We start from the raw sequence: 13,339 nt of genomic DNA, 5'->3' as shown, positions 1-13,339 counted from the left end.
GCAATGCCAAGGTGCTAATAGATTGTATCAAAGTTCTGAGATAAATTGTAGGGATGATGTGGGGCTTTGTCTGCTACTGTGATAGAAGCACTTACAAGCATATCAGGTCAGAAAGGAGAACTTCTCATGTGGATTACTACATCAGCAGTAGTTTTCTGAGTTAGTGCTGGGCCTTAAACCCAGGGAATATTGCCCAGCATGTAAGGGCTGATACACCTTTTTTGATATCTCATAAAAATTAATACTCAAAGCACTTAGAGTTTACTATTATGTACAATTTCTTTATGAAATTTAAAAATAAAATACATAAGTACATACTTAACAGCCTTCTGTGTACTCACACTTCTTAGACTATTGAAATGAATAGGTTTTTAAAAGGAATGAGAGCTAATTGTAAGTGCAGTTGTTGTTTACCTGTTTTGGAAGTAGTACTTGCAAATAATTGAACTGCATAGCTGTTCAGAAGTTATTTGTCTGTATGTATGTAGATTTTTTTCATATATAAACTTCATGTAACTTATTAAGAGAAATTGAGTGCTGACAATTAAAGAAGCAGGAAAAAAATCCTCTTTTTTTCTTTTTTTTCTTTTTTATTTTTTTTTTAAGTTAAGTCCCAAATAAAAAAAGCCTAAATACACAGGAAATAATATTAATTACATGGGTTGATATATCACTGGCATTATAGTTTGCATATGAACTTAGGAACTTTAACATACATGGTACTGAAAACTGTCAAGAGGCATATTCAGTTTGGTTTTTTGTTGCAGATCACTCAGACACAAGGCAGGTTTGTGATGTAAATTTAGGATGGAAGAGTTCTAGTTGGTTTATTTACTACGCTATGTGCTGGAACTGGAAGCTCTGCCCACACAAACTGGAGGCTGTTTGAAGAAAGTGTGAGACTTTGTCAGCTGGTACTGCTGCTAAAAATTATGATATGCCATGTTGTGTTGCTTTACATTTTTTACAGTCAGTAATATGGTGAACAGCTTTTGTTGTTAGTTCTGTTTTGGTGGTGGTTTTTTCCCTCCTAAATTAGTTTTCAGCGAGATCACGTTAACAATCCAGTTCACTGTGTGGCCGTATAAAGGTTTGTACTGCCATATATCAGCAAATGGTCTGGGGCAGGACAAACTGTTAGGGGAGTTTAGGACTGCTGGTTCTTCTGAGAGCTTTTTTTGCCTGCAATGCTGGTTTATATAGTAAAATGTTTATCGGATTACAGGCTGAGATTTACTCTCATGTAGGTGGATTTGAGCTAGGGACTGTGTAAAATGTGCATTTCTGCTGCATATGAATATTCAGATAATGAACACTCCAGGCACTGTCTGTGGCCATTCTTTTCTAGCTTTACCTTCTTCAAGCAGGAGTTTCACAATATGCCACATGTGACAGTAAAAAACTGTTTGTCTGAAAAAGCATTAAAAGTAGAATTATGTTGGACATCATGTGTAGATGAAAAATGTAGTTTCATTTAGTCTGATGCCAAAGGTTGAGAACAGTGTTAGTGTTTTATAGCAGTATGCTAGGCAAATGTGGGGACATGACCACAACTTTACTTTACTTTACTAGCTTTCAGAAGTTGCTGTTAAACTTCTAACACACACAAGGCAAGGAGTTGTTTTGAAAAATATTGAGTCTTTTTGCTGTTTCTCTGACTTAAATGAAAGAAGAAGTAAGTATACAATTGAAATAGATGGGATCCAATTTTGGAGTGATGACATCTTACCGTGCAAATAATAATATAAAATTACTGTCCATAAAGATAATTAAGTGTATGAGGTATTACAGTTTGGTATAAATACATTTGTCAGTTATTGAATAGTTTGATAACTGTGAGCCATTTATATATTTAATAAGAAAAAAGCCCCAAACTGTGATGTGTTGAATGTTTGCAGTAGCAGAATACCTCTTAATGGTCACATGAACATCAGTTGAAGAACCACTTAACAGGACTTTGAACTACTGTGCTTCAGAGCTCTAGCCAAATTTGGGGGAAGAAAAAGCCTGAAAATATGGTACAGAAATAACAAAATTGAGGTAACAAGGTGATTAAAAACTTTCAAAGTTCTCATGGTGTTAGATTCATTTTCCAAATTAACAATTGTTTCTCCATGTAAACATTGGCAAACTCTGGGTGTGTTAAGTCACATAAGTCAGCTATGCCATTAGAATCTTGGTCGTCTTTAATTCATGCTGTTGGGGTGAAGGATTATCTGTAGAATAAATAGACTGGTCTTGGTGTTTCCAGATGTTCCAAAGCTCTCTACTAAGAGCTGTCATATTTGTATAATGTGGGCACAAAACGTTATGCCAATCCTTAGATAAATGGAAAAAACTCACTTAGTTCTGTTGTTCTTACCTTTCTTACTTCATTTCTGCAGTTAAGAGGAACATAACCCCTTTTGTGATAGATTTAGGACTTACACTGTATATGCCACTTAGGTTCCTAGCTATGAGATTGAAATTGCTCTTTCATCATTGTGGTGTATCTTATTTATCACTTGGATTTTTAATTAACGTAAGTCCAAAAGCCTTCAAAACTGCTGTTGAGAATTTAGGAGGAATGCAAATTGACTGTGTGGCCTGTTACTTTTTACAACGTAATACGTAAAAACATCCACTGCTTTTCTATTTTGTGTGTGTTTATACAGGAAGACTTTGCAAAACAATTAAGTGAAATGTGTTTTAAGAGGTTGTTCCCTTTATAGACAGATCAGCATATGACACGACTGTTTCTTCCCTAATTCTCAAATCATGCAAGCCTAAAATTATAAGACAAATGATGCCAAGAAAGTGTCAGCTTTTCTTAAAAATAAGGGACAAAAGTATGTTGTTATCCTCTGAAGTTGTAAGGATTCATGGTGCTGACAACCTGTCCAGAGCACATGAGCAAGTACGTGAGTGTAATGAAGTGTGGAGACAGAATACTGTAAATTAGATTCTAGTAAAAGGTTATAGAAGTCAGAGCCAGACTACAGGCAGGGTTTCAAAGACTTGTATTGAAAAGTACCAAAATAAGCATACTACAGATCTACAGAACTTTTTAAAGTCAGCAAGGCTTTTTTGTAGGACATCTTCTAAACTTAGAGGCAGCAGTAGAAAAGTAAAAGTACTGTAAATCGTACATGCCTGACTACTAGTGTAGCATTCTTGAACTGCTGCCCATTTAGGACTCGGCAATGTCCTTTAATGGAAGCATGTTTTCTTCAATATTTGAGTTTGTTTATTGCTTATTTATAAGCTCATATGAAGCTTGTGTTTTAGGCTGAGAATGATTGGATGTTAAAAGTTATCATTTGCAAATTATAATATCTGTGTAATTAGGGATCCTCAGGAAGATGGTTTAAATTTTCTTCTTGAAACTTAACCCAGTATTTTAATGATTTTTCTTGAAGTTGCTAGGTTTTGTGCCTTCAGTCTCTCCTCTCCTGAAGAGGTGGAAACATGACATTTTGAAATTTAAAACAGATAAAGTACTTCAGCATTAGAACAAAATAATTTACTTTAGAAGGGTTTTAGTTGTTCTCTGCTTCTTTATTCATACCTGCTAGTCTGACTCAAACTAAGTATTCATCAGATGGGAGGAAAAAGTAATCAGTTTTAACTACTAATCTTTATCAAATTGGTTCAAATATGATTCCTCATCACATGAGCTGCCTCACAAAATAATATCTGGCTTTTTTCCTTTTCGTGTGTGCACTTTTCAAATAAAATTAGTATCTATAGCAAAGTACATGGCATTAATCAGCAGCTAATTTTTGTGGGGTGGGGGGGCAAAGTGCTTTCATTAATTCTTCCTTTTGTTATAACATACTGCAAAATGCAGAAGCCATTTATGATGGTTAGTTTAAATGTTTTAGAAATTTATTTTTATCTGTATTAGGATTCTGTACAAGAGAGTGAGTGAATGTATTCTCAAGCTTTAATTAAACTAATCCTAACAGATTTAAAAAAACCCGAAAAACTAAAACCTTAGAAGTGTCTTAAATGCTGGAGGAAAAGGAACATCAATCTGCCCTAGAGTAGTATTCAGTTTAATCTTCAATTTTTCAAGTTAGCAGCCAGCACTAATATTAAAGTGTTCTTTTTTTGAAGTGGAGGTTTTGTTGTTGTTGTTTTGTTGTTGGTTTTCTTGTTTGGTTGGTTTTTGGGGTTTTTTTAATGGGTGTAACTCAGAAATACAGTGCACCTGGGAACTGGTTTCTTTAACTCCAGTTTGAATCTTGAAGCAGATGACCTTCTGTATGAAAGAAAGGCAAGGAAGATGCAAGTTCTGCACACTGTCCCATTTTTGTAATTATTTTCTTTCTCTAATAGACAGTACTGTTTGATGGATTTAATTTCTTTAACATTTGTCTGCCTTCCCATCTGTTATATTTACTTGAATTAATTTACTGTCAATTTAAGATTTATACAGTACTTAAACAGATTCTTAAAGTTTAACTACAGGCATCTATATTCTGAATTCATTCACATACAATTTCTAAACTGTGCAGTTGAATTATTTTCTTCTTGATTTCCTTCTAGCATCTAATATTTTCTGGAGATTTCCTTCACTAATTTTTCTCTTGACTTTGCTAACTATGTAGGTTGAAAATGTCAGATTACTTTTATGAAGTTTTCCGCTGTTACAAAATAAGCTGTCTACTGTCCTGAAGTATTTTAAGTGTTTCTTTATCACAGTGAATATACTTGAAGCTTAGGACATAGTCAAGTACATCTACTGGGAATCTGAGTTACAGCAGCAATGAGCATTTTGTTGGCATATACTGGGAGTGATCAGAGGTGCCACTTCTTTCCCCAGGGTTAGCAAAGGGAGAGGGAGGGGCTGGATGTGGTTCTGTCATCTTCAGAAACTGGAGAGTATCTTTGTCCAGACAGAAGCATTGTCTGTAAACTGCCCCCCGCCACTTCCCCCCTACTCCCTTCCACTTTCAAGTATATCTAGGAAATAACTGCAACCTACTAAAATGTAAGTTTCTGTCAGAATGTGCTGTTCTCTTTGATCAAGTAGATTAAGTCTTCCTGCCGGTATTTTTCAGACAAAAGCTAACTTGTATGTTTTTGTCTCCTAAATATGACATGACTTAAATTAGGTATCTTATTATAGAGGAATACGTAGTAGATACTCTTGGGAATGCAACAGGTTAAACTTCAACCATAAATAGCTTTTGACTGTAGTAATTTCCTTCTTTAGCTTAAAGAACTTCATGAAGGTTTTGCTGAATGTCATATCTAGAGTGCTTTTTGTAGCTCTTGGTTATTACTTGGTTATTAAGAAAGCAGAATATTCTACTTCAACATTTTTTATGCTACAGTTTGGATTGCTAACTAAAGTTTTTCTAAGGCTGCTAAATAAAATGCTTCTGTACTGGAATAAAATGAAAACTTTTGACCTTGAAGAAGAATGTATTGAAAGTTAGAGCATGTCAAAGTCAGTTACAGTGGAATATCAGCAACAACTATGGTTAGTATGTTTTTTTAACATTTTAAGTGGGTGAGAAAACTACTGTCTATATATGCCCTTTAAAACAGGGTAAAGCTTTTGATATGAAAAAATTGATGGATTTATGATAGAGGTTAAATACCGTGTTAAGGATTCCATTCTCACGATTGGTGCTGGAAAACACAGAATGCATGTGTAATCTTACCCACTCTGAAAAACGAAGGGCATTGAAATCAACAAGTATGCCTCTTTGTGGGCTTTCTGAGTCCTCAGCAGTATGAAAAGCAACATATCATTCCCCTAGTTTAATGCAGTTGTAAGGTGAGAACTTCTTGCCGTTATTATGTAAGCTTGGTTTTATAGCATATCCTTAAAGATTTACTTTTATGGGCACAAGTATACATGATGCAATAAATAGCAGTTATTTTATGCAGCTTTATTTCTGTTATGTTACAGTTATCACTGGTACATTGGTTATTAGGAAACTGAGGGTTCCCATTTTCATTGTAGCTGTTACTGAGACTGTGCTGGTAAGAAGAGCTAGATGGAGAAGTTTCCATGCAAACAGGAAACAGCTTACTTGGGAGATAGTATTGAGACTGAACATAAAGAACAAAATTTGTTAAATAAGCATTAAGAAATCCTTAAGCTAAAATCCTAGGCTTTTATTTAACACTTCTCACAGCCAACTTCATGCAATGTCAGAGGTTCATTTTGGTCCCTAAGAAGGTAGATTTGGATTACTGTACTGCAGGTCAGTGGGGGATCAGGGCTCCTAAAAACTAAGAAAATGTTGAACATTTTTAAAACCAAAACTTTAAGCAGATTTTTATTTTGAAATGTAAATGTATTAAGAATTTTTTCAAGTCCATGTAATGAGTAAGTGAAATTGTCTGCCTCTTTTTTGTGGCTATTGCATATAAAGCAAATAAGTCAGGAAGGTTAAGTGGGACTTTTGTTTCTTCATGAGCTCTGTAATACCTGGGGAATTCTTAAATAGAAAATAGACATTAAGAACCGATGAGAAATTTCCTGCCATATTTTAAAGGTCCGAGAAAGGAGGTTTGCAAAAACCCTATTCAAATGCATCACAGCATACATCAGTGATTCTCTGTAAAAATCTCAGACAAATGGGGATGTGAAGTAATGCTTCTATAAATAACTCTGTGTTCATCCATAAACTTTTACTGAAAAGGCATGGAATGAGATGTATGCATCTCTGCAAGGGAAATTTTGGGTGTGGCAGTATTATCACCAGCTGTGAAGAGTAATCTTTTCTACTGACCACCTGTAAAGATGTGGAAAGGATTTAAGGAAACTTTTCCAGCCTTCTTTTACTGCTTAAAATGAAAACAGGAGCAACATTTCCAACTGGTTGGAGTGTAGAGTGTGAACTTAAATAAGTTCAGATGTAATAGCCAAAACTACTGTGAAAGAGTTCTTGATTCTAAAGACATAGTTCCTTGGTATAAATACAAGTGTATATCCCTTTCCTGTAATAACAGGTTCAGCTCCCAAGCTGGGGAACCCACAGGCTGTGTTGAAGGCACTGTTACATAGTCTTAGAAAGCAAAAGAATGTGGTTCCTCACCAAGATCTACTATTTGGCCACTTGGCCTATTGCCTCATAAAGTAGATGTTAGTATTATCTCTGATATGTATTACTGCATTTATAATGTACAAAATAGTTGGCTGCTAAAGATGATGGCTTAATTAGAGTGGAATGTAGACTCTCAGCTCTTCCATTAGTTTTGCAATGGCTAAAAATAGCTCCTCTAAAATATAGTGAAGTTAAATGGACTGACGGATCAGCTGTCTGCTGAAAGCTGGAATTGCCAGAAACAGAGGGATACTTTTTTTTTTTTCCAAATCATAATTATCCATCCCAGAAATAGAGATTCTCATATATGGTTCACTTTGTAGTGCTTCACAGGTTAAAGAGATTAGTGTGTTGTTCTTTGAGTGTCCTGACAGTTGTATGTGTTATGGAGAAATTCCTTTTTACTAGCTGAGGATTTCTTTCACATAATTTTGGTGATTAAAGATTTTTAACCTGCACTGAAAGAACAGAGAAGCCCCAGATGGTTTAGTTTAGTTAAAATGTGTAACATTAAGGATCGCAACTTAGAGATGTGGCAATAACTGATACTGTAATTTGTGGATGAGCAGAATGGTCAATCTGTTCCATTATCTGAGATACATAATACCTTTTAATTCGGTAATAGTAGCTATTACTAATTCATTTTTATCATCATAGAAAAGAAACCACCTTACAAATGGGAGTGGACCTATTTGTCATTAAGTGTTAATAACAGGGGGTTGAGTTCCTTGGGGTTTTACTTTGATATTTTTGTGTAGTGATGAAGACTTCTTCACAAGCAGAAATGTTTATCATAATGCCAACATTACAGTCACTGAAAATGTATACTTGCAATGCTAACTTTACTGTAAAGTAAGTGTATTTTTGGGTGCATTCCCAACAAGCTGTCACCTTTGTACAGTGTGTGTTGTGTTTAAGGAGGAGTTATCAAAATCATAAGGCAGGATTGTGACTCATGTCTGTTGACTGACCTTTTTACCTTTGAAAATCTCTTTTACTGAGTTGTATATCATGTCCTGTATCTTGGATCATATTGTAGTATTATTTTTTCCAACATCTTGTGCTATATAAGTAATATTTTTCTGCTCTAAATGTACATTAGGTAATTTTTTTTTTAAATTGCAACAACAGTAAAAGTATTTATATTGGGGTAACACAAACCAAAATTATACTAACTTTCTGTAGCATTAGAAATGCTTTATTTTAGGTGCTTGCTTTAACAAATACTTCGACAGATACCTTAATAGAGATGTTTTATTTGGGGAAGGGGGAGAGAGTTAATCTCTTGTGGAGAGATTACTAGTTTCTGTATTACCAGTACTTAGAGGCAAATTCTCCACAGAGCATTTGCATAACCTTAGCTTTACCTTAACTAGTTTTGTTTCTTCGGTACCTTATGTTGGATTTCAAGCCTTCTAGAGCAGTAAAACAACAGCTTGCACCAAACTTGAGCTTAATGTAACTACAGAGAAATAAATCAAGTCAAACTGAGGCAAGTTTAATCATATTAATTTATCTCAAAAATATCTTGTTTTAGTCTCCAGCAGTAATTCAAGATTAGTCTATTAATCTCTAAAAGAAACTGATACCATGCATACCCATATGTAATGTTTGGCAAGGTTATTAAAATGTACACTTTATTTTAGAAGTGCATACTGTATATATTTGAGAAATAATCCTAGGCCATTAGGATAAAGTTGTTCATATAGCTACATGATACACAAAATTATACATGTTTCCAGGAAGAAAGCAATAACTCCATGTTTATTTGAAAGTGTTAAAAATAACAAGCAAACAAAACCACCCCAAAACTTAGATCCATTTCAATGCTTGTTTTTGCTATACATTTTAAAATTGAAGGGTTTTTCTCAAACCAGTCTCAAGCCATCAAACACACAAAAATAGTAATTTCTCTGGCATTTATTTTCACTTGTGTAAGGAGATCTGAAGATTTTTTTTTCCCAAACTATATCTCAAAAGAAGACTAAAGTTTCCAGATTAAATTTAGAAAATGCAAAACAAGTATGTGTATGGAATTCCTCTGTTGGCAGTAGGAGATATCATTAAACCATAGAATGGTTTGGGGTGGACCTTAAAGATCATCTATCTTGTTCCAATCCCCTGTGTGGACAGTGACACCTGCCACTAGACCAGGTTGCTCAAAGCCCCATCCAACCTGGTGTTGAAAATTTCCAGGGAGGCAGCATCCACAGCTTCCCTGGGCAGCCTGTTCCAGTGTTACACCACCCTCACACTAAAACATTTATGACACACATGCATGGCCATTTTTGCTGCCCAGTCCAGTATGTTAAATGTACAGCTCCAGTTCAGAATCTGTGACTAAAGGACTTATTTTCTTAAAATGTGCTGCTTTAAACTTGCTTCTCTTTCATGTATCAAACTGTCATTTATTCCACTTGGTTTTCCTCATCTTTTAAACAGGAGTGTGTGTATTTATCAAATTATGAATACATGCTGTAATAATGTTAAAGGAATTAAATGAGAAATTACCGTTTCAGTGTTTCTACTGCATGCATCTAAGTGAGGCTGCATTTCAGGGGGAATTACTTAAGTGTTCTGGGCACAATGCTATGATACATCATTATTGAAGGTACTTCAAGCACACAGTATGTTATTAACAGTTCATAAAATCTTTTTCCCTGTATCTTGAAAGAGCTCGTTTATATTTTGGCGTTTAATAGAGCTGCTACTACTGTCTGTGGTCTACTTGAAACCATATTAAATATGTAAAATGCTGTTTTCTTCTGAGTATATGTTCTGCTTCTTTAACTTGTTATACTAACTTGGTTAGTGTAGTATGACTGATAAGCATTGGTATTTCACATGCACTTAAAAATGAGAAGCTAAATTAAAGCTAAGACAGCAAGGTCTTGTAGAGAATGGAGGAGTGGCGTTGTTGTAGGCATAATTTCATGTGCTGCTCGTTCTTGGACACGTGATAGAAGTTGTGAGAACAGGCCCCATTCATCATAACAGGAGTTTGTGCAGTTTATTTTGCACATCTGAAACTAGAGAGGATAAGGTTTGTTTCCACTCTCCTTGGGCTCTGTTGGAATTTTTTGGCTGGGAGTAGGAACTTGAAGTTACAGATAAAAGTTCGGAAACTGCTGTAGTGTCTGTCCCAAGTCTGTTGCCAAAATATCTAGTCATACTTCTTGGATACTATAGCCTTTGCTGATCTCAGGTTCAGATGCTTGTTGCTTGCAGATGAAGGCAGCATTTCTTAAAATGTTTTCCTTGCTTTCCATGGTGAGGAAATCTCTTGCTTACGCCCCTTTCTGTAGTGGATGTTGGCATGTCACTGCGTGGACACCACTTTCAGTTCTGTAAGCAAGTCTGCACTGCTGTTCCAGCACTTTTTAGAAAGTGTGCTCTTTGCATTTATAAACACTGACCTGATCACTAGAAGCCTAGATGTTAGCAAGGAATCCCCGGGGAATTTTAATACCTGTTTAGGTGTAGTTTTCTGGCTGTGGCAGGCCACACAGGTGCTATAGAACTTAGTGCTGTAGCCCAGCAGCTATCCCGTGATTAAAAGCAAACATTCCTCTTGAAGTGTTCACAGGGGCAACAGCTCAGACTAGGAGAGAGAGGCAGAGGGGACCAACTTATTAAGGACTGTAAGTTGGACATCCTTATTATAAGGAACACTTATTTTTTTTAATGTATTTCATCTTTGATAGATGTAGCCAGGCACTCACTATTTGCACATAGTAATTAAACCTCATTTAATCAGTGTCCTACTTGGATTCATCCACATATAATGCAATGCCTTTAACAGCCACTTGCAACAAAGCAGAGAGCTGTGACTTAGATTAAATTTAAATCCTGATTTGTGACATGTTAGCGCAGCAAACTAATGCCAAAATCTGTTAAGACTCCAAGGTTTGGTGTTTTTTTTTGTTCTAGATGTTGGGTGAGTGCTGAGATCTTGACCACAATCACATTTGCTTCTGGGCAGGAGGAAATAGTCCATGTAGTTCCAGTAATCCAGACAAGCCATCACATCTGGTTTTATGAATGACTTCAGGGGAAGGGAAGTTTGCATTTGATTAACATTGTTCTTAAAATCAAAGACTGCTATAGATTCAGAAATTACTATGGAGAGCTTCATGGACTTTGGTAGTTAGCTCAGAAAAACAACTTTCTAGTAAGAGACCTAATAGTTCCAAATCTGTACTTGCAGCTCTTCACAATGAAATGAAAATTAATGAAGTCTTTCTAGATTATGGTAATTATTTTAATCATACATAAGGTGAAAAGCCTATTTTTATCTTTGAAATGAGTATACTTATTTTATTTTAAATAGTCAAGCATTTTTTCTGTACTTGTCAAACAGGTTTTCTTATTGTTTGTCTATTATCATCTGCTGAAATGGTTTTAAAATCCAAGAGCATATAAAACCGAATTCCAGTAATTGTAGGAAAAAATATACACAGTTTTACTGTATGTTTTTATATGGTCATGTTTGGGTTTTTTTCTAAAGGCAGGTTGAGTGTGTACTAATAGCAAGTCATTTTGAAGTATAAATAATATTGTGCATGAGCACTCACCGGCTGTTAAGCATACTGTACTTTAAGGCTTCTCTTCCCTCTCTGATAATACCTACCAGAAGTCAGAAACCTGAATTCTTGCCCTACTCAATATTCTCTGTGGTGAATGCATGGAATAGCACAGTTTAGCAGTACTGTGCTCTTGGGAGTAGGTCTTTGGGAGTTATTAATGCTCAGGCTTTTAGTGTGGTCTTCTATAAAAAGCAATTTGAAAATTGCACTTTGCATTGGATGTCATTCAGTTTACACTGCTTAAGCAGGGCCTCTGATGTTCAGCTTCATGGTATTCTCTTCTATTCTGCAGTACCAATTCCATCATTCAGCAATTTACGTGTTTTATTCTGAAATGCGAAATTGTGTGGTAAATGCAGTTTGGCAAGGCACCTGCTACACTGATTATTTGGTTTAGAGTTGACCTGAGGAAAAAGTGCGGGGCCCCCATGGGTTTTCATAAACAACATTACTACTCTCTTTTATCACAGTAGCCAGAATAGACTCTGTGTATTATTAAAAGACATGCCCAGATCACTACCCATTATTTTCAGCAGCTATACTTAAAACATTTCCCAGGAGTACAGAAATTGAAGGCTGGCATTTTGAATTAATCTGTGTAAATAGGTAGTCTTTGAGCCAACAATCAGTGAGGTTGAGTCATTAGGCCATTGCTGTAGGAAGGCTATATATATGGGTTTCTTTTTCATTATTTTTTTTTAAACAGTAGTATCTGATTTGTGGTCCTTAATAGTTTAATGTAGTAAACATAGCTTCAGTTTCATTACATGCCGAAACGTTTCAGAAATCTTCAATCTGGCTCATAAACATGTATTTTCCCGTTGCAAAGAAGTATGCACCATGGCCTCTAATTGCTTTTGGTGCAGCCCAGAAGCATGTTGTTAGGAGCAGCACACAGTGCCGGCTGCCCTCCTCTGCTGCTGGGGCACAGAACTAGGCCAGCAGCAGTGGCTGTAGGACAAGAGGGAGAGGGATGTGATGCTGAGTGGTTCAGTCCTGGGACCACCCAACAAAGAGTGGCTCCTTGCTTTTAACCAGCAGCCAAAACACTACCAGAATTAAAAAAGAAACTGAGAATTAATAACTGTCTGCCCATTCTTTTGTCTTAGATTTTAAAGCCATGAGGCCTGTTCTCTGTTTTTCCAACAGGAGTGATTTAGTCATTATCTGCTTCAGATAATTTCTACTCTTAAGCTATCTTATGTTACATGATTCTGGGAGGGAGAGTAAAGGAAGTGGCTGTGCAAAATCCATTGATGGTTTCTTGGCATAGAGACTATGAACAGTTTCACAGAATCACAGAATCTTAGGGGTTGGAAGGGACCTCAAAAGATCATCTAGTCCAACCCCCCCTGCCAGAGCAGGATCACCTAGAGTACATCACACAGGAACACGTCCAGGTGGGTTTTGAATGTCTCCAGCAAAGGAGACTCCACAGCCTCTCTGGACAGCCTGTTCCAGGGCTCTGTCACTCTCACAGGAAGGAAGTTTTTTCTGACGTTTATGTGGAACCTCCTATGCTCCAGTTTGCACCATTTGTCCCTTGTCCTATCACTGGACGTCACTGAAAAAAGCCTGGCTCCATCATCCTGATGTTCCCTCGTCCAAGTCATTGATGAAAGTACCGAACAGTACTGGTCCCAGTACTGACCCCTGAGGGACTCCAATAGTCACAGACCTCCAACTAGATTCTTCTGTCATTGC

At 36.3% G+C, this 13,339-nt stretch overlaps 1 protein-coding gene across 3 annotated transcripts in view; it reads left to right on the top strand.

The window, feature by feature from the left end:
* Nucleotides 1-13,339, top strand: part of PKN2 (protein kinase N2) — a 72,668-nt gene that overhangs the window by 7,657 nt on the left and 51,672 nt on the right. The window lies entirely within an intron of this gene.

This window comes from Apus apus, chromosome 7 (assembly GCF_020740795.1).
Source record: "Apus apus isolate bApuApu2 chromosome 7, bApuApu2.pri.cur, whole genome shotgun sequence".
NCBI classification, from domain to species: Eukaryota; Metazoa; Chordata; class Aves; order Apodiformes; family Apodidae; genus Apus; species Apus apus.
Note: the sequence above shows the minus strand (reverse complement) of the source record. Positions and strands in the feature narration are given on the sequence as shown.